Source organism: Accipiter gentilis, chromosome 31 (genome assembly GCF_929443795.1).
Source record: "Accipiter gentilis chromosome 31, bAccGen1.1, whole genome shotgun sequence".
Lineage (NCBI taxonomy): Eukaryota > Metazoa > Chordata > Aves > Accipitriformes > Accipitridae > Astur > Astur gentilis.
Genome location: NC_064910.1, coordinates 8,119,455 through 8,140,579, shown reverse-complemented (window position 1 = coordinate 8,140,579; position 21,125 = coordinate 8,119,455). Strand labels below are relative to the sequence as shown.

Here is a 21,125-nt window from a genome sequence, read left to right as displayed (position 1 = left end):
GAAAAAGTCGTCATCTCTCTATTTAGTTCATTTTGAAAGTCTTGGAATTGACAGTTGTATGTAAAGAATTTACCCCTTCACTTTTACAGTTACAGGAAATGAGCATTGATTTATGCAGCACACAATGTCTTTATTTCTTGATTAACTTCCCTTCAGGCTTTCAATGTAAGCCAGTGATACTTTATTAGAGATGAGATAGCAGTGATACTTGTATTAATTTCCTTCGTTATATTTAGTTGCTTGTAAGTTTGGCAGGTGGTATAACTTTTAGGTTCTTTGGGTGGGAGGGCAAAAGGATGAATAGCTTGTGATGGTGTAATTGAAGTCCACCCCACATGCAAGAGGCATGTTACAGGTGCACAATGAACCTTGGTTCTGACACACTCAAGTTTGTGCTTTGATTCAGCAAAGTAAATAACACTTTTTTCAAGCAGTCTGCACAAGGTTGTCAGTGCGTTCTGGTTTTACACACAGCATGTTGTCAGACATTACATATCCAACATAATTAATTAAAACATTTAAAAACTGAAGTGGTTTCCCCTGGTATTTGACAATGTGCTGTTCCTAAGCAAAGTGGCTGAGAGTTTAATAAGAAATGTCAGGAAGACTAGTTAAAATTTGAAGTTCATTTTGATTAAAAACCTTCTCATGTAACTAGACCGCTTGCATGTTCCTATTGCAGTAGCTCTCTCACCTACACTAGCAAATGGCTTTTGCTTCCTTTCCCTAACTTACTAAAGCAGATACTGTGTCCAGATCACTGCATGCTGTACAGACCTGTTGTGGAATATAATATTTTAATGACACCACAGCAGACTCTTGGGCTGAGCTAATACGAGCTCTCAGCTTTAGTCCAAATCTGATAGCAAAATAAACAGAGTGAGGATGATGCTGAGTGCTATAGTAAATTCCAGCTTAATTCCATCCTGAAGAGTGGATGGAGAAAATAAAATGGTGTAATCACTTAGAAATATTATGATGAAAACTGTATGTTGGTCACTTTTATTTTGCCTTATGCTTCAGAAATAGAGACTATTAAAGTAACAACTAGTCAGATAAGAAAAGCTAATAGGAAATGAGGTTTACATTGTGTGTACAGCTGACAAAATTTAGTGCTGTAGGAGCAGATGTGGTTGGAAAAACAATGAAATAATTTTCAGCAGAATTTGCAAGTTTGTTTAGTGGAGATGAAGCCAGGAAGCCCCTGCTGGAGGCTCCCACCACCATCACCCACAGATCCAAAGTCCCCGTAAGTCCAACAGGAAGGTTCATACTGAGACCTACCTATTGGCATACATGGTCCTCTTTTATAACCCAAATTATCATTGTGATTGAGCTACAGCTTGTGGCTTTCACTCAGAGTAAGACTACAAAGCAGCTGAGCTGGCTATTAAACTAAACAGTTGGAGCAATGTGAATTAAAATTGCAGAATTAGACTTAAAGGTTACAGTCTAATTGCCAGTAAATCCATTTAATTTTGCTTTGACTAAGAAACTTACTACATCAGGCTCATTGCAAGAGTTGCAGGGAAAATTTCGGGAAAGTTTCAAGAAAACTTACCAAAAATCATTTGTGTACACATGACAAACAATTTACAGTGCTCTTTCTTTGCTCATAGAGCTATTTGGCATCAGATACATAGAACAGACAAGCTTTTACTAAAAAAATCCTCTCACCATGAGCAAGGTTGTGGAAACAACTTCTTTACTCTAGAGCAGACAGCATTTCCTTAAAGCACTCCACGAGAGTCCAAATATGAACGCTAATACGCTTGTGCTAACAATGCTGAGTTACACAAGAGGTGGTAACCAGCTGTAAGGGTATCATTTTGTCAAAACAGCAGGTCAGCTAGCATTATCCTTCCATATACTGCAGACTCTCTGCAAATTTCAGAGAGAAGCCAGACCATTTGCTTGGTTCAGGTATCTCTGAAATGGACCAACCTTCAGTCCCATAAAAACTTTGAACAACTTCTGTTCAAGGACTCAAGCCCACTGGGGGATCCTGGAATATCAAATACGCAGTATTAAATTATTAGACACCCATGATTTCAACTTGCTTCTAGGAAAAAAATGTCTCTCTTTTTCTCCTATCACCTCTCACTGTTAAATTTCAAGCTAAAAGCCAATGGGAAAATGAATAACCAAAGTAATTGTTGTGACTGAGCTAAGCATTACTGAAGCAATGTCTATAATTCAGAGCAAGTGTAAAATGCAATAGAGCTTCTTTATCCAAGAAGACAAGAGCAATGGAACCATCATCTATAGATGCATGGCACATCCAAAGAAGCAACTGATGTTGTGGGCCAAAGAAGAGGAGAGGGAAGGGGAAAGGGAAGGGGAAGGGAGCTCTGTAGGAAAAACAATACAGGAAAGACAGCAGAAAGTCTGAGAGAGCACAAGAATAGTTGTTGGGAAAACTTCCCTGAAAAGGCCTAATGACAGAGCACTACCTTACTGATGGTGGAACAAAGTAGGGAGTAATGCTCAGAGAAGCCTCCCTCCTCTTAGTGGAATTCTATTTCATCCATGGTATCAAGGTTTGGGTTGGTTTTTTTAATTATCAGAATTGGATCTGGCTTCATCACCAGATCAACATTAGCTAAAACTTATTAAAAATTGCCTGGTTTTGCCCTAAGTTTTGACAGCCTGAATTCAAGTGAATCCAGGGTCACAACCCCAATTCTGACCTTGCAGCAGTTCCTTGTTCTGTCTTGCCCAAGTACAGTTTTATTCGTACATGCTACTCTGTGTTTTCAATTGCCCGTGCAAAAGTAGAAGCAGCAACAGATCCACTTCCAGCTGAGTTTTGTTGATTTCTGTCACAGCTGTGGCAAGAATTAATAATGGCAAACCTGTCAGAAGAAGCTAGTGAGCCTGGTCTACAGCCATGAGGCCACAGACAGGTGGACAGCTACGCACCACACCAACCAGTGGGACCCAACATCCGCAGGAGCTGTGCTAGAAGGAGCCCTTCTCAGGTGCTGAACTCCAGCAATCTTTCACAGGAGCCAGTAATGCTCCTCACTGTATTCTGCGTCCCGGCTTACCACACACGTTACCTTCACACCATCACAGCACCCAACACGGCGCTCCTTTGGACATGTGTACAGGGGAAGCAGGTACCTGTGAAATTCTGTCCAGCATTTAGAAGAGCAGATTTCCTGAAGTCCCTTAGGCTTCTCAGCTGATTGCAGTATGTGCCACAGTTTCTCAAAACTAATCAGTTGTTTCACAGAAACATGAAACTTATGAGGAGAACGTGTCAATTCATTCACAATATATGCTCCTCTACAAATATGTAACACAGATTGGAACTGACATTTAAGATGACCCACACCCTATATAAGCCTCACAAAAACTGCCTAGTTATTAACTTTTCCAGCTTGGCAAACTAAGCCTCCATACTCAGTGTCAAGCTAAAACATTTGTTAAAATAATTCTTGGCTTCCTTCCACTCCAAACAAATTCATCAGGCAGATATTTCAACTCATTTTTGACTCAAGCGAGCAGAAGTAGGGAGGTAAAAAAGTAAAGGTATAAAAGCCTTCATTAACTAGAATATGATATTTTGTACACCTTTCTCCTCCTCATAAGGATAATGGAAGGTTTCAGCTATTTTTGAGGTCACTGTCTCCAATTAAGAGTAACACATGAGCTTTAAACAAATCAGACAACCGTGGAACAATTTTAATCCCTGAATGAATAAATCCCTTGGGGGACCTGGCTGCAGAGAAATCAATGGGCAATTCTGTTAAGCTTTAACAGCAAATAAGGCACAATCTGGCTTCCACAATGAACCTCAAAGCCACAAATCCTGTCATAAGAATTTATCAGATTCGTGTGATCAGTCATCAGTGTACAGAGCCCGATTATACCCAGAATGTCTTCCGCTTACAGCAGCTGTTGGAACAGCATTGTGCTAGATCATCTTTGGGTTAGGGACTATAATCTTATGGGGAAAAATAAGATGGTAATAAGGGTTAACTGGGTGAATACTCATTTGTTCCAGTGAACTCCTACTCTTATCAGCACCCTGCTGCCCACAGACCTTACCTTGAGCTCAGAAGTGTCAAGAGAAGCGTCAGCTGTGACTGAGAGAAGCTCAGCATTTGCTCCCACAGCCTTTCACAGCAACATATAAATGACCTCTCCTGTCCTACAGATTGGATGTGCTCTCTTTAACTGTGGGATCAAACACAAATCATTCATACCATGCTACAAAAATACACCACAGGCTAGCACAGAAAATAGAACTGTACTTTAAAAAAAATCATCAAAACAGAAGAGGCAATTTCCCCTCCCCCTCAATATAACTAAATGCTCACCTACTGACATCTCTCAGGGTGAGGACAAAAATCACTTTGCTTGGTATGGTTGATACAGCCTAGCCCCTATCTAGGCACCTCTGCAGCATGCCTCAGGCTGCATCTGTTCTTGTAAATGAAATGCTCTCAGGACTCTTCTATGGCACTGAAGCCAATGGCTTGAAACCAGACTGCTAAACTGTCATGGTCCTTGAAAGACAGTGACTACATCCACAACTGCTTGCTGAAAACCATCACCAGCCTATCTAACCAGAACGGTGTCCAGGGCTGTTCTAACAACCCAAGAGGATAGGTCATCAGTGACAGCCTGACTCAGGAATGTTCCCTGCGCTGTTCAGTAGTACAGATGCATCTTCCTTGGCCAGCAACCCAAACAGTTCAGATCTGGGGTATGTCCAAGGTGCATGACAGCTGCCTTGGCTCACAGAACCAAATTTCCTTTCCTTGAAACCAAGGCACGTGAACAAGGAAAGAGGATGAAAATAACACACATACAGCTACTACTCAGACAGAGCTATGATACAGACGTGGCACACTCGGTGCTCAGAAGTTCAGAAGTACTCACTCCAAGCATCCACTGTTTAGGTATATAGTTCCAGAGAGTCAAGTTTTCAGAACCATTAAATACTTAAAGATAGAGATGGGAGCCACCACCTCTTGCAGTGAACAGGAATGATTAGCTGATAAGATGTACAGTGGGATTTTCAGGTTTGGTGCCTCAATCCTATTGCAGGTGACTGGAATTATATCCCTGAAGGTGTTAAAAGGTTCCATGTTAAGAGAGATACCTCTGTTATCGTTTGGCACCCAAGTACAATGTCTCTAATCCATTTTGCTGGCTTATGAAAGAAAGAAATATGGAAGTCATACTACAAGCAAGTGTTTTCCTCCTCCTCCTGGGTAAATAAAAAATATCACCTGCATATTCCAGCTTTGAGATCTTGCTTCAAGCCTATCTCTGAGCAAACAAATGGAAGTCCCATGGAAGCTGCTGAGGTAAATTTCAACATTGCCTGGTAGCATGAGACACAAGACAGGCAGAAATAGCTAAGTAGTTTAATACATACTGGTTTGGCATTCTGTCAAAGGGGTTTTGTGGAAGTAATTAAAAAAAGGAACCTGAAGTCATTAGAAAGAACAAATAATTTTCACAGTGACACTTTACATTTTTCCCCAGCATACTTTCACTGATCCATGTTATCCAGAACTCTGTAATCTGCACAATCAATTTAAAACACCAATATACAGTTTTCACCTCACTTTAAAAAACTAAACTAGTAAAGAATCACAGCACTCTTCATCAGTCAGTCCACCAGCGATTAGATAAGCTGGCTTTACAGTCTGCAGCATACTTTCTTCCAACTTTCATCTCACAGAAAGATGTGAAAAAGAGCTAGGCTATAAGATTAAAAAAAATACATACTGTCTACCACAGCTCCCATTATTTTGAAACAAGTAACTTTTGAAATAAGTACCTATTCAAAGTGAGTATTTGAGAGCCAGTAAACTGGACAGTATCTTTTTATAAAGCAGGTTAGTAAGGAACAAGAAACCCATAGACCGGACACGGTCTATGACTTCACTTTGACAGTTTGGGGCTGAGTGATTTTGGAGGGATGTATCTGGACAAGAAAGAAAGTGAATCTGTGCCCTGCCAAATGGGTCTGACAGTTCTCCCTGGGCTGTGGAAAAAAATTTTCTCATTTCTGCTATAAAGCAATTAGCACACTAGGAGAAAACGATAGCACACACTGACACAAGATAATATGCCACATTAACTGTTCCCATAAACCTTAATGGTAAGTAGGAAGGACAGAAGTAAAAAATGTTATCCTCCTTATTGTAACAATGGCCGTCTTTTTTCAAAATTAACTTGGACGTATTCATGTTTGGAAACCAAATTTCAAATACTTGAAATAGGCCCCTTTTTCATAAATTGTTGAGTACCCCTCTCTGAAAAAATTCCGTCTTTAGAGTCCATCTACCTTCAGTCTCCCAGAGACACTAGCCACCTAGGAAAATTCAGAACACTTCACTGAAATACACTAACTTGTCCTTCTTCAAAAGCGCCTTTTCAAAATCCTGGGAGAATACTGTGGATGAGGATAGCATTTTCTTTTTCATGCTTGGATTATGTGCCATGGTAGCAAAATCCAGCTACCACTGCTGGCGTGAATGGACCAAGCAAGATACCTGGAAGGAGGATCTCTGCAAGTGTCCATGTTCATTAGTGCTTACAAAACTGAGATTTAAGAGATTGAGTGACCTATTTTAACTGTTTTCTTAAACAATGATCAACTCCAACAAGTTTCTCATCTGCTCTTTTTGATTCACACTCCTTTGTAAATTTGTTTGTGACATGCTGTTAAAGGAACTAAGGACTGATCTCTGTTTGGCTAAAGACATCAAGTAAACTCTATTTTATTATGATGCTGCCACCTATAGTCTTTCTGAACACCACACTACACCTGCACAGTTTTGATTTTCATTTAAATTTATAAAATTTACATTGTTTATCCTTTGATAAGGCCTTCAACACTCCCCCCCCCCCCAAGAGAAACATGAAATAAAAGGTCTGGGGGGGGACACAATGTTCTGTCATCTCTCCTCTGTGATTTCCAGTCCCAAAGATCTTCCCAGTCTTGCTTGCTCTGATGTTCTCTGATGAAGACTTTGCTGTCAGCAAGTCTGAGAAGAGCAGATGACTCTGAGGTGAGTGCTTACCAAACTAGCACGAGTGGTTACTTCCAAACAAGAGAGCATGCCTGAGCACACTACACAACCAGTCCACAGAAGACAGAGATGGAAGCCAATCTAAAGTTTCTGTGAGGCCAAATGGAGAACTCTCATCAGCTACTCCTTTATATATTTCATTCATGCTCTACTTCTGTACACTGATTAGTACCACTAAGCAGTGACATTAATTCTCTTCCTCTCCCAGTGTTTTTCTGTACAATATTTTTTTAAGTTAACATATCATTAAGTAAAAAACAGATCTTGATGAGACCAGACTTGTATGCCTTTTTGCTGCAAAGCAGCACATGAAGTGATGTAAATTCAGAATCTCTCTGGTTTGTAGTCTTACAAGCAGAGACCTAAGCCATATGGATGTTTTGCACAGCGTTCCTAGCTACAAAACTGTCAACTCAGCGGTGATGCATTAAACACTATACCAACTCAGAAGGCCTGTAGCTGCAGAAATCAGCAGTTGATTATTCTTCTAGGAGTGGAAGTAGTTAGGACAGACCTCCTTAACCTCCAATTTGTCCAAGTAACTATGGAAACTCTTGCATGTTTCCATGGTCAGCTAATGCAGTGCAGCCCCTGCTTCTGCCCAAATCCCTAACACTTCACAAAAAACTTAGCGATACTGATTCCAGTATCAAGGAAAGAATGTCACAACTGTAAGATTTCAGGAGTTACTAATTTTGATGGCATACAGTGCCCTTTTATCTACACATCTGAGACCTTTTAAATTCCTTGTTACATTGTAGTTATAGCTTCTTTCTTCAGTTCTAGAATATTTTCCATTTTAGGAAGGAAAGAAATCTAATCAAGTGTAGAATCAAATAAACTCCACGATTCTAAAATACAGGCAGCTGATAGCGTTGTATTAGACAATGAGTTAGAAGATGAAGCTGTTCCTTTGTTATTCTATTTTTCTTTAAATAGCAGAGGTGCTGAAGCTGATGTGATAAAAGAAGAATGACATGGAAAAAGAAAAAATGGGTAATCTTCCCATCTCACTTATCACTTTCGGATACAAAGGGGTAAACTCCAATTTGTCTCCCCTGCCCAGTACCTTCGTGTGCTAGAGATAAAAAAACAAAGCAGACCGAGTTTTTAGCTTTTCAGGGAAGGAATATTGAATAACGCCATTCAAAATAAATTGACTTTAAAAAAGTATCAAAGCCTTTGTTGTCTAAAAAAAGCAGAGCTATTGTGTATTTTTTATCCATAGAATATAATAAGCTGTTTATGGAGACCGTAGCTTAGCAGTGCGAGCCGAAGCACTTTTTATAATTGTGTACTCTCAAGAGTCTGTTTCCCTTGTAAACTCAGACTTGCACATCATACCTAAAACGATAAGTATATCCATAAAAGAAAAAGTTGTACTTCAGTACAGTCAGGATATTTAACTTGAAGGACTCTTTTTTTAAGCTACTTCTGTCTTAGCTTAGCAACAGACTTAAAACCAGCTGGTAGAGGCCACCACTGAAAGTACGTACCAGCTTACACACACATGGGTTTTCCATAATCCTCGGGCTGACTGATGAAGTCTGCTCTGAAGCAGCTGAGAGCACAGACAACCACAGGCCTGAGAGTTCTGAGAAACAAAATGTACTGGAAGAAATACCAAAGAAATCAGTGTCCTGAGAGATAAATCATCTCATACTCTTTGAACACCAACAGACAGGCTAAAAAACTGTTTGCCCTAAGTAAATACTCTTGTAGTTACACTTCACTAGACTCTTTCAAGGTCATGAAGAGTCAATGGTGACAAACTGCTAAAAAATCCCACTGTCTCTCTTATACCTGTTTGCACGCATATTTCTCTGAGTCATTGATTTAATAATCCTCTTGAATTATTTCAAAATTTGTCAGAATTTAAGGCACCACCAATGCATACAGTGAAACTTGCTCCCAAGGTACATTTCAAACATGGTCTATAAAAGTAGATACACCATCTGCTGTTTAAAGGGCTCCAAGACAAGTTTTCTGTTAGTTAAATTCCTACAACTACTGGATAAGCTACTACTGCCAAGAGGAATTTTGCTGGCTCCAGCTGAGGCTATACAGAGTACAGGCACCAGGAGTAATGGGACTTGCAAGAGGTATGAACACAGTAAAATGTTACCTGTGAAATCAAGACAATGATTATTTAAGTCTCAGCTTCATTGGAAACATTGCTGCTGATTGGTTTTGCAGAAACATCTACTAATACTTTTATGCTATACTCCCAGACTGCTGTCTGTATTTTCCCAGGTGCCGACAGACCCAGTTGCTTGTTTTTGAACTGCCAAGATTTTTAGTTTCACCCTGTTATAACTCATCAAACAGATGTAGGCATTTTACACTCAGAATTCTACAACGTTCATACTTTATAGACACCAAAAATTAAAGTACTCGAGAATTACTGTACTGATTGCATTGTTCACTTTTATATTTAATTTTAAAACCTTCCATTTTAAGTGCATTTCAGAGTAGCCAAAGACCCCTCTGCCTCTTACATTGCAACTTTTTATCCACATCTACCTGCAAAATGTTAATCTAATTTGATACTGAATTAGAAAGATCTTTCCATTAATGACTATATGAGATCACACACATTTAATGAGCATATCTTAGCTCAACCCTGTTCACATGGGGTGATGGAGTGAGAGAGGCTGCAGTACTACACTGAGAAGGCACTGAGGAGGGACATGTGCCAGTATTGGCTGATTCAAAAACATAAACTGAGAGGACCTGACCTTATCAAACCCAAAGCTGAAGGATAGAGTAACATAATTTTGAGGGAGTTCTGCTGGGTTTAGGATGAGTAGCAATCCACAGAAATGCTTCAGTACAAATATAGCCATCTTTCTTAAGGGACATTTTTGTCCATGAATGGATATTTCACTCTAACAAAATGGGTAAATAAATGGTCTCCTTCCCTGACCTTTTTGCATAGCCCCTCTTTTGTCTTTAGTAATACAGAACCATAAATCTCTCAGTAAGAGAAGACTGTATATTTAATACCTTGGACACATTACATTTTGGTGGTTTATGACTGAATTTCCATCTCTCCTGTGATTGTTAACTCTCTTTCAGAGTACGCAAAGCTGGGAAATGAAGTAGCTTTTCCTATAGGAGTGTGTTACAATCCTGGCATGTACAGCCTTCGTTCTACTGCCTTCCAGCAACGATTTCCATGTTCAAATGGATGTCCTTTAAGGGCACTGGACAAGAGATCTGTGACACTAATAAAAACAGACTTAGGAGACACCTTTGCTTTCTGCACAGCGAGCGCTCTGCAGGGTCCCTATCCACAGCGCAATTTGGTTATAATGTCCTAATCAGAGACTGGCTGCGCCAGCAACATGCACCTGAAACCCAAGAGCGGAATGGCCAGATGCTCTACGAGGCAATGGCCATTTATTAAATCTTCACACAAACACAGGGAGAACTTGTCTCTGCGTCATTAGACATTGATGATTTCACTTTAGTCCTGCTGAATCTGAAACATAGCTTTGCCACTGCAATCATTATTTGCCTGAGACATTTCCATAATTTAATCATATTTTCAGTTCCTCAGCAACAGTTCAGTGCCAGTCCCTGCTACCACAGAGCTCTTTCTTTCCTCCTCTTTGGTACTCTTCCATCATGACTATAAATATTGAATCTGCCTGCCAAGGAACTTAAAGCTGTTCATGTCCTGCATGAAGGGATAGCAGGGGATGTCAGCACCGCTACAGGCCACATGTGAGCCCTTTTCTCTGGAGAGCTTGGTGGCAGGCAGAAGGCACTCATATTCCTATGTACTACCTTGGAAGCAACACTGCCGCAGCCACTACTGCACAGGTTCTTTTTTTTTTTTTCCCCAAGAGAAGAGTCCGACTTTATACATCCACAAGTATACTTTATGCTAAAGAAAACACTTTAATTAATAACACAGTAAAGTTCACAAGGTCATTGTGAAAGCAAAGAAACAAGACCTTCTACTGTCTATAAACTCTGATATCTGTACATAGACAAATTAATTAGCCATCACTACAACCACAGAAAGTTCCTACTTCATCACTGCATGAAGCTAAACGCACCTGCTCCCTTTCCCTTAATGATAAGCCAACTCCTACCATGAAACTGCCTTCTTTCAATGATTAAAGAGCTACAAGGCAAGTGCCTGTAATAATGTTACGTTTTTCCTTCCGTAATCTAATCTTTGCCCCGCAGAAACTGCTGATGAGAGCTCACTTCCACTTAAAATTTACATAAAAACAATCCATATCATGTTGTATGGAAAAGGACCAGTGCCCCAGTATTTATTGGCACGGTGATATGAGGAATGAGAAATTACTCCGATGCAAAAATGATATACGGCCTTGCAGCAGTATCAAACAAGCTTTGATGCATGATTACTATTTCTGGAAGCTAATGATATGTGAGTGATAAAGCAAATGAACTTTTTAATGATGACAAATACAGAAGAATATACAGCACTGACTGGAGAACATGATGTCCAACTGAAGAAAGATTTATGGGAGCTAATTATGGTACGTTAGATTTATAATGGAAAAACAGGAGAATAGGAAAAACTTCTGGAAGACCTCGTGTGTGTCAACCTGGAATAACAATTTACTTTCAGACAAAGGATGTAATGTATAGTCCATTGCATGCTTCTAGCTGGTATTTATATTGCTTTGGTATCTATATGCATATAAAGCCTAAGACATGCATGATTTTATGCAAATTAAATACAATTAAACTAGCTATAGAAAAAAATGTAGGTTTTTAACTGGCGTGAAAATATGCAAATAATTAGTGCTTATATTGGTATTAAACATATGGGGTTTTTTTCAGTTAGTTGTATGGCAAAACTGGCAAGATGATGTTTTCACAACTAAAATTTCGCTGTGATCTTAAATATTTTTGAAGAGATTCCCATACGGTGACCTAAGATCTGTTAATGGCAATTAAAACTCAATACACTAAATATCCTCTTGACTGTGAAGCTTGTCAATAGAAGCTAATATGATAATGAGAAGAGCCGACTCGTGACAGACATTTCAGGTCTCACGCCCAAAAATGTATGAAAGAGGGGAAGAAGTCACAACGTTTAAGGGCCATTTCAGGCCGCAGGCTCAGTCAGCGTTTTGCCAGACGGCTGAGGAATGGGAGAGGGAAAGCCACAGCCTTTCGGGGCAAGAAAACACGCCCGCAAGCTACACCTGTCCTCCCCGAGGGCCGCCGAGCCGGCGGGAGGGCCAGCCCGCCCGCCTCGCTCTCACTCACGCCGTCGATAACCCGCCAACGGCGATGGCGAACAGCCTTTTGCTTGCGGGGAAAGGGGTGCCCGTGTGTGCCCACTACGTGCCTTCGGCCCCTAGATTAAACGCCTACTTTGATTCGGGATAAGCGTCTCCCTCCACCACACCCTCAGGAAAAGAGGCTCCGGGCGCCAAAAGCCCTCCCCCGCCGCCAGCGGCTCCACCTCAGCCCGACGCCCGCGCCTTGGCGACAGGCCGCCGGCGTGCGGGGCTGCCCTCGACCCCCGGCGGGCTCCAGCGTCCCGGCGGACTGAGGCGGGCGGCGAAATCCCGGCGGATGGGGCTGAGGGGAAGGGGGATCCCGGCGGGCGGTCTGAGGCAAGGGAGCGGCGGGGAGTCCCGCCGGCGGGCTGAAGGGAGACACCCCCCACCCCCCCCGGGCGGCCAGCGCTGCCGCCCAGGCGCAGCGGGCGGCTCTGCCTCCTCCCGCTTCCACGACCAAGCCGGCAGCAAACGGCCTGCGGCGCGGCTGCCCCGGCAGGCCCGTCTTCGGGCACCTGCCGCCGCTTCCTGGCCAGTTCCCGGGGCCGCCGGTAACACGGGGAGCGCCAGAGCCGCCGAGGCGGAGACTGACTTACACGCTGCCGGCGGCGGGGCTCCGTCGGGGGCTCCGCGCTGCCTTCGCTCACCTGAGGCCCGTGCGAGGAGCGAGGGGACAGCCCTCCGCCGCCGCCGGCGACGGGAGAGCGGTGCCCGCGGCTGGCAGCGCCCGGGAGGCGACGGGGGGCGAGTCAGACGGCACCGGCCCATCCGAGCGCGCCGCGCCAGAGCCGCTGACCTGCGGCCACCTGCCCGCGGCCCTACCTCACTCCTCCCCGGCGGGCCCGGCAGCCACCTGCGGCGCAGGGCCCGCCCGCAGCCGCGGGGCCAAAGGCGAGGCGAGCCGGCGGCGTGCCTGGGGAGCGGGCGGGCGGGGTGCGGGGCTGAGGTGAAGGGCACGGCGGCCGGGCACGGCCCAGGCCCCCGCCTCGGGCTGGCGTTGGGAAGACGCTGAGCGGGGCCAGGTCCCTGAGGTAGACGGGGCTGAGGAGGGGAGGGGAGAGCAGAGCAGCCGTGGTGAGAGAGCTTTCTGCCTTGGCTTTTCTTTCCCCTTCGCCTACCCTCAGTGGTTTAAGGTAGCAGCTGGCCCTCTCCAGGCTCTTTCTCGAGCAAGTTAAAGGCCGCCGAGGTTGGCCAAGTAACGGCAACACGCAGCTACAGCCGGTAGGTACATCTGCTAAAAAGCAGATCAGACCCAAACTGAAAATCGGTCCAGATCCTTGCAGTGGTATTGGAGTGAAAGGCTCTAGCTGAAGTTCCTTGCAGCCGTGAATAGTAGTTCAATTGGATATACAAATAGTGTGTTTGAAGCTTAGTTTCCATACAAGAGGTGAGAAAGGAAGGCTGGAGGAATTGACAAAAATAACATCAATGGAGCAGTTTCCCGCTTTGGCATCTATTTCAGTAAATTTCTCTCAAAGCTGTGAGTTCTAGTTTCAGGACAAGCATGTTTTTGTCTCTCTGGTGTAAAGTCAGTGAATCTGAGGAACGCAGTTTTGCACAGAAAATACAGGTGTTGCCTGAAAAAAGAACAAACGCCGCACTACATTGCCTCGCAGTCCAAGGTAAAAGTGTCAGAATGAAAAATACTGTGGAGCTTGCTTGTTTCTTAGGGCAGTGGTAAGGGGAGCAGAAATGAAAATGGAAAGCTGGTGCACACTCAGTCTTAAAATGAGAAATCATTTCAACATTACTTCTAGAGCAGCCACTCAGGTCAAAAAAGGAAATTAAATTACAGGTTTTATTTTGGGTAAGTAGCATTGTTTTAAAATGCGTGTGCTATTCTGGCAACAGTAATTTTAGAAAATGTTACCGTGTGCAGGAAAGACGTACCCTCGTGTAAAGCAAATCTGAGAAGCACATTGTTCACCTGCTGGGTTGCACTGCCACTCTGACGACAAGCGAGTTTTGTGCTTTGTGTGCTCTGTATAATTGCTTGGGTGTAGGCTGCATTCAAGATAAAAAAATGTTTGTTCTTCCACCTCAGGAAATAAAACCACTGAAAATACAATGTAGATGAGAGGCACAAGCTAGGAAACTTAAAACTAAGCTTGGACTTTTGCATCTGCTGAAATAAATGATTAAACTGCTTCATGGATTTTAATAAAGTCTAATGTGGGACAGCCTAGACAAAAATCGAATTGCAGTATACTAGGGAGTCAGGTGAAAAAAAAATCCATTGGATGGAAACATAATTTCAGGCCGTGTCTTATACATAATTTTAATTATAAGCACACTTTGTTTTTTCAAAGTTTATTAATAAAAAAGCTGATCCTTGTCATGAAATAAGGATATAGGTTTTGACATTGTCAATCCAAGTCAAGTCACATGAAAATTATATCCATCTTATCAAGCTACTTTCCTTCTGTGTAGAAAGTGTCCAAAATGTAAAACTAACTGTGAAATATCTTTCTGCGTGTTCAGGTAACTCTGTACATTAATACCACAAAGCCATGTATGATTCATTCATCTTCATTTCACATACTCCCTCTGCTGGAAATTAATATGAAAGTTTTGTGGATCAGAGGAAAGATCATTAAGAGCGCAAGATACATTAAAAAAACCTCTTGCTGCTTTTATTAAAAGATCACACTTCCTTACAGACACTCCAGTCTGTATCAGTAAAACAACTTGTATTCCTTGTTGCAAGGGTATTCATACTGAAATGACTAAGATGTGGAAGGAAGAGCTAACGCAAATGAATTAGTTAAATATTCCATATATACCAACTTCATATGCATTCTATTGTATCATTTAAGATCTGCTAATAATCAGATTAAATAAATATACAAAAGCAAGCGAGTAACAGAGCTGCTAAAGTATATCTGATGCTGATAGCCATGTGGCTCTTTACTACTTCACAGCCTATGCTGACACTGATGGGATTAGCTGTTCTCAGAAGAAAGGAGGGAGATTAAATAAAAAACTCAGCCATAGTACTACCAAAAAGTACCCCATACCATGAGCATTTTTCCTGGTCAAAGACTAAACCCACTTGCTTTAACACAGACAGCACAATCTCAATTCCGATTACATGTCGCTAAAGTTCAAGCTTTATTAGTGACTGAAAGGAAAAAAATAAATCTGGTTTTCTTTGAGTGGAAACAGCAGGATAAATCACATAGATACATGATTCCAAAGGCTGCTGAATGGTTGCTTGCATAGAGTTTACAAAAAGCAGTGAAAAACCCAGCAACACACAATGAATTCTTCATCCTTGGTGGGACTGTACCAGCAATGGAGACACTGTTCTGTATACATAGTAGCTCCTCTTCTAGTATGAAAAGAGACTAAGGAGGGAGGATACCAGAGGCACTGAATTCTTTCTCCTACAAACCCTGTAAACCAGTTATGCTCAAGTAAAATACCTTCTACTGATTAATGGTGACAGTCTCCATTGCCATGGGTAAGCAAACTCGGTTGGAAAGAACTCCAGAACCAGTGGCTAGAAAATAGAAAGATACTGCTGCAGAAAAGCATGAATACTTTTTAAAATACTATAGGATTCTTTGTTATGCAAACCAGATAATTTTAGCTCACTACAGAGTAGCTGAGAACAAGTTTAACATGCTCTTATTTCATAAAAAACCACAAACTGTATTTTAATGTAAAAATATTGTGGTAAAAGGCAATTAAAAAAATGTATAAAAATCAAGTATAGCATTGTTCAGAGTTGCAAATAAGTGTCACAAATGCAAACAAATAATAAATAGATTTTTGTTGTATGTTTCTTTCCAACCAAAATACTGTAATAAAGCAACAAGAAAATCGCCCTATCATGAGTAACCCACATTATGGGGAAATACATGTGTTACAAAGTGCATAACACATTTCAGTTTGGGTATATTCAATGGCACTTCCCAGTTTTTGACAAAATTAAGGTGTGTTACAGATTAGAGAGTTTGCAACCAAAAGTAAAGAACTATAAATATTCTGTTTAAGCTCATTATCTATCTTTACATAAGGATGAAGCAAAGTTTCATTTTCAGCAATGGTCTGAAGGTTTTTAGAATATACTTTTGGAGCAGTACATACAATTCCCAACCAGCAAACACTGTTCAAGTCCTCTTGGGCTATTACTACAGACATTGCCAACAAGCAGCTTTTTTATTAAACTAAAAGGTTTTATTTGCAAACTTCAGCAAATTCAATTAATTCTTTCATTTTTTCTTTCTTTCTTTCAGTTGGGGGGTTGCCACTACAGTGATATTGCTCTCTGAATATACTCACTTGAATGATTTTTTTTTTTTTACCATCAATAATTACATAGCAATTAATTGCTGTCAGAAGTCACTTGAAGTCTATGTCCCATCACCATTGACAAGAGTTGCTTGGGCCTCATCCGTGACCTGATGATGCCTTTGTAATTTGCCTGTAGAAAAACAAGGTTCTCATTTTCGTAACGTTTTCTAAATGAAGGCTAACCCTAATAATAAAGGCTATTACTTTATAAATATCAAGCTGTAATAAACTTGCTTTTTGTAGAGTACTCTGATAATCTCATATTCCCTTAATCCTCTCCACTTAAGAATTTTAAAGTCCAAATTGCTTAAGGATCTTGCGCTTTTACTTTGTAGGGGAGCACCTCGTTACTGACTTCTTTATGATCTTATGTGGAAAAACTCATTATTGCAACTAAGGAATTACGTCTGAGGACATGGGCCTCTGCACAGTATTATCAGTTTTATCTATTTTATGTTTATCTAATCTCTCCTTCTCATCTTCTAAATTATAGGGTATTAGTTTTGCAGACTAAGATCACATTTCTTAAACTTTTTTGTGATCATCTTCTAAAAAAAATCAATACAGCAATATGATTGCAAAACAACAAATCACTTTCTCATCTTCTGGGATGATGAGATGATATCTTCTCTCATCTGGGAAAAGTGTACCATATGCCTTTTAATAACTGCATAACGTGAAAGTGGTTAATATCATTATGTCTGATCTTACAGTCTTTATTACTGGCAAATAGTCCCATTAACACTGGTGATTGCTGAAATGACTTCTGTGGCTGTCCGCCAAATAGAGAATGAAGAATCAGGACCTAAAAGTTGAATTCAAGTCACCTTTAGTGAAAAATAGTGTTGCTCTTATGGAAGATGATCCTAGAAGTTATGTTACATGTATATTTTACCTTTTTGTTTGTTTGTTTGTTTTTTACATTTTAAAGCTTTTTAAAGCTACCTGTTCCTAAAAAGCAACACAGAATCTTTTCTACAGTTCATATCAACAGGTTTTAAAAGGCAGTTATAGGAGCATTCATATGGGTTATGCTGTCTTTAATCATTACTCAGATATGAATGTTAATGTTTAGTAGTCAGGTCATCACAAACCAAATTCATATGCAGAAACATACATGCAAGATGTACGTTTAAACCATTACCATGACCAACGTGCCTTTGCTTGCAAAATTGGAGACCTTTTTCAAAATTCTTTTATGAAGATAGCAAGAAGGATGAATCTATTAAAAAAATTGATAATTTACATGAATTAAACAGGAATTACTTCTCTATTTCCAAGTACAGAAGTACAGATTTCCCAGATGATTTATAGGAGAGAATTTTACATTTTCTCTTGCATTTAAAGTGTGAGAATATAGAACATAGACAAATGTTATGACATAAAGTGCAGAAATTCTGAGCAAGTTTAAGTGCCAATAACTATCACCAAAGAGTACTCACTCATATTAAAGAACTCTAAATAGACACTTCATGCAGTTTTAATAAAACTGTTGAACACACCTCCAGTATGCAGGGAAACATACAAAAAAATACATATCTTCATAGATGGATATTGAAGCACTGGTAACTGCTGGCATTACTATCTTATTTATCCATATTAATAAGTCAGTCAGGTTTTAAGGGGGGAAAAAAACCCCAAACTCTTCCTATCTTGAGATGGCACAGCATTCTCTCAAGCATAATATTCACATAGTTCAGCAAAAATACATCCAAATCATAACACCTAAATACAGACTCTTTTTTCCCCTCAACAAAATTTTATATTGTTATTTTCTTTCCCTTTTTTCAGTAACCTTTTAAAATTATGCACATTTCTAAAATAAAAGCACACTGTCAGTAAAGTCAATAGAACTTGTGGGTTTTTTCTATTTATTGAGATGGACCATCTCACACAATAATACAAGAGCTGGGAGAAGGGTGGAAAAGGAAGCTATCTAGACAGATTTCTTCCCACTGAACAACATTAACAGGGATGAAAAACCTGTGCAAGCATTTGTGAAATAGATTTAATGAAATTTAGCATTCAGCAGGGAAAAGTGATAATTAAATGAGCATTAAGGTTTAACTCTCCAGATGGTGTGCAGAGTCTTCACAAGCCATTGTGAATATAACATTATAAATCCTTGAAACAAGAATTCCTAGAAAGAAAAAGAAATCTAATTTGTTTCATGTTCAGTGAATACAGAAATACATCCTGATGTTTCCACGTGCAAAATTTTAAGGTTTTGATTCTGAAAGCACTTCGAGCAGGCTTCCCAGTCTCTTTAATAGTCAATCCAGATCATTTGAAGGATTAGTTTTTATTGTACAAAAGTGCTATAATGCTCTTTGAAGTGAAAGGCAAGCTTTGGACTCCTATCACTTAAGAAAGTCAGACAGAAAAAGTCTTCCCCACTAGGTCTACAAGACAAACTACAAGGCACATCCTTTTCACTTTACTTAAACAAGGGCACTGTTGCAATAAAGACAGGGAGAAAGATGTAAGAATAAGAAAAAGTTACTGTCCAATTTACTTCTGATACCACATTCTCAATAAAATAAAAAGGTGACTGTCTGCCTCCCATCACAGTCTGTCTGCTAAAATAGCACCAAAACACTGGAGAGGAAGAAGAGTATTACTGGTGATTCCAGCACTGCTATCTCAGTATACTTCATGGGCTGCAGAGTCAGACATTAGCTGTGGAAGAAGCCTCTCTACCAATGAATAGTTGTTTCTACAGTACCTTTGTCAATCCCTGGTAACTTGTCTTCAAGCAATTGAAAAATTAAATTTCACCTCCTAGAGGACTACTTCTAATAGTATTCTGCTTTAAATTCAACAGGAACTTACACCTAGATCATGCTTCATCAATTCCCCATACATCTATTTTAAAAGTCTTAATTTTGTGATTCTGCTGATGATTACACTCAAATATTTGCATTAATATTCTTGCTTTTACTCTCAGGCTGTATTTTACATTGTTTTTTGTTTCATTCTGGTCTCAATGAATTTTTCTGAATCTTTCTAGAGTTAGTTGGGAGGGAAATGATTTCATCATTCATAAATATTTCAGACATTTCTACTATTCCATCTTTTGATACAGATTCTAGGTTCTTGACATAAAATTTATCAAGGACTTTAGTATTCTGGACATTAAAGAACTCACCCAGACATAGGTAAATCAAGTGTAAATCACTTATACAAAGCAGGCAGATCCAGATTCAGATCTCTGCTCCATCTCAGGAGAGCCTTATGAAACAGGCTATTTTATTTATGACTGTATCATTACATTACACAAATCTGATAAATTCTTTCTAGTTAAGCTTTTAAGACATAGTAGACTGCCAAAGTTTCAGTGCTTTTATTGCACTTTTTTTTTTAATCGAAACGATCCTAAACAATTTAGTATAAATAAATAAGTCTGGAGCAACCCTAGTTCTTCCCACTTAGCCAAAAATGTATAACAAAGAACTGGATGAGGAAAAAAGTTATGTATTATATTAGTATCTTGAACACTCAAAAATGGGAAATAATTAGGCAGAAAAAAAAAAAAATTCATTTGCACTCAAAAGCTACATTGATTTAATTGAGAAAGATTTAGCTTAAACCAACTGAAGATTTTAAGCAAGCGAAGTATTTATACCTGGCTCACATATTTAATTTTTAGCCCTTACTTAAACTCATTGTTCCCTAGGAATGTGCAAAAGCAGATCATGCCACATAAGGCTAGCCAGGAGGAAGAAAAAGAAACACAACCAAAAACCAACCAACTCCACAAAACCCAAAAAGCAAACAAGAAAGGAGTTGAATTCATAATTTAGTTTATAGAAGATTACTCTTGATTTGGTATTTAGCCAGAAGTTTACTACTTAGGAAGGAATTCTATTGCCCTAAAAAGGGAGCGATGCAAACAGAAAAAGCACCAAAATCGTTAGTATCAGTGTGGTGACTACACGGATTGATCCCCCTTTTCTTTATACAGTATCAAAACCAGAAGAAAGTGTTACGGTAATTAGAAGTAAATTAAACCATTCCAAACAATACAATGCTTATTTCAACAAATTTAAGAGCTACACTGTACTCAGACTGAGGAGGAGTAGACGCGGCTCTATCAGAGGAACGAAGACTCCCTGTACTTGCTATCAAGGACTGGCAATAGCTACAGAATCACCGTCTTGCACAGTTGTGTTTCCCTACTGAGGGCACCGGAACCAGCTCACTGACCCGAGGAAATTTGTCTTGTATTCTTAGGATCTATGTACTTAGAGGAGCCCTTGATAACAAAGATTAATCAAGTGCCAAAGGTAATAATCTCAGTTAACAAAGTATTAACAAAATTCATCTTGGAAGTACCTAACCACCTTGAAAGCAGAAATTATTTCCTGCAAGTCGTGAACAGAGACTTTTTCCCCCTCAACTGGAATGTTTTTGTTAATGCATGCTGCCATCAATCTACCAAAAAAGTGCGATGCAACAAGCAGGGAGCTACCAAGTATGAAGCTAAGCT

At 40.2% G+C, this 21,125-nt stretch overlaps 1 protein-coding gene across 1 annotated transcript in view; it reads right to left on the bottom strand.

Annotated features, from left to right (window-relative positions):
• The window catches only part of CRACDL (CRACD like), a 67,180-nt gene extending 54,104 nt beyond the window's left edge, over window positions 1-13,076 (bottom strand). Inside the window, exon 1 of the mRNA XM_049834468.1 lies at window positions 12,985-13,076. The gene's annotated coding sequence lies outside the window, so the exon portion shown is untranslated. The remainder of the gene's footprint in view (window positions 1-12,984) is intronic.
• Between the last annotated feature and the right edge of the window lie 8,049 nt (window positions 13,077-21,125).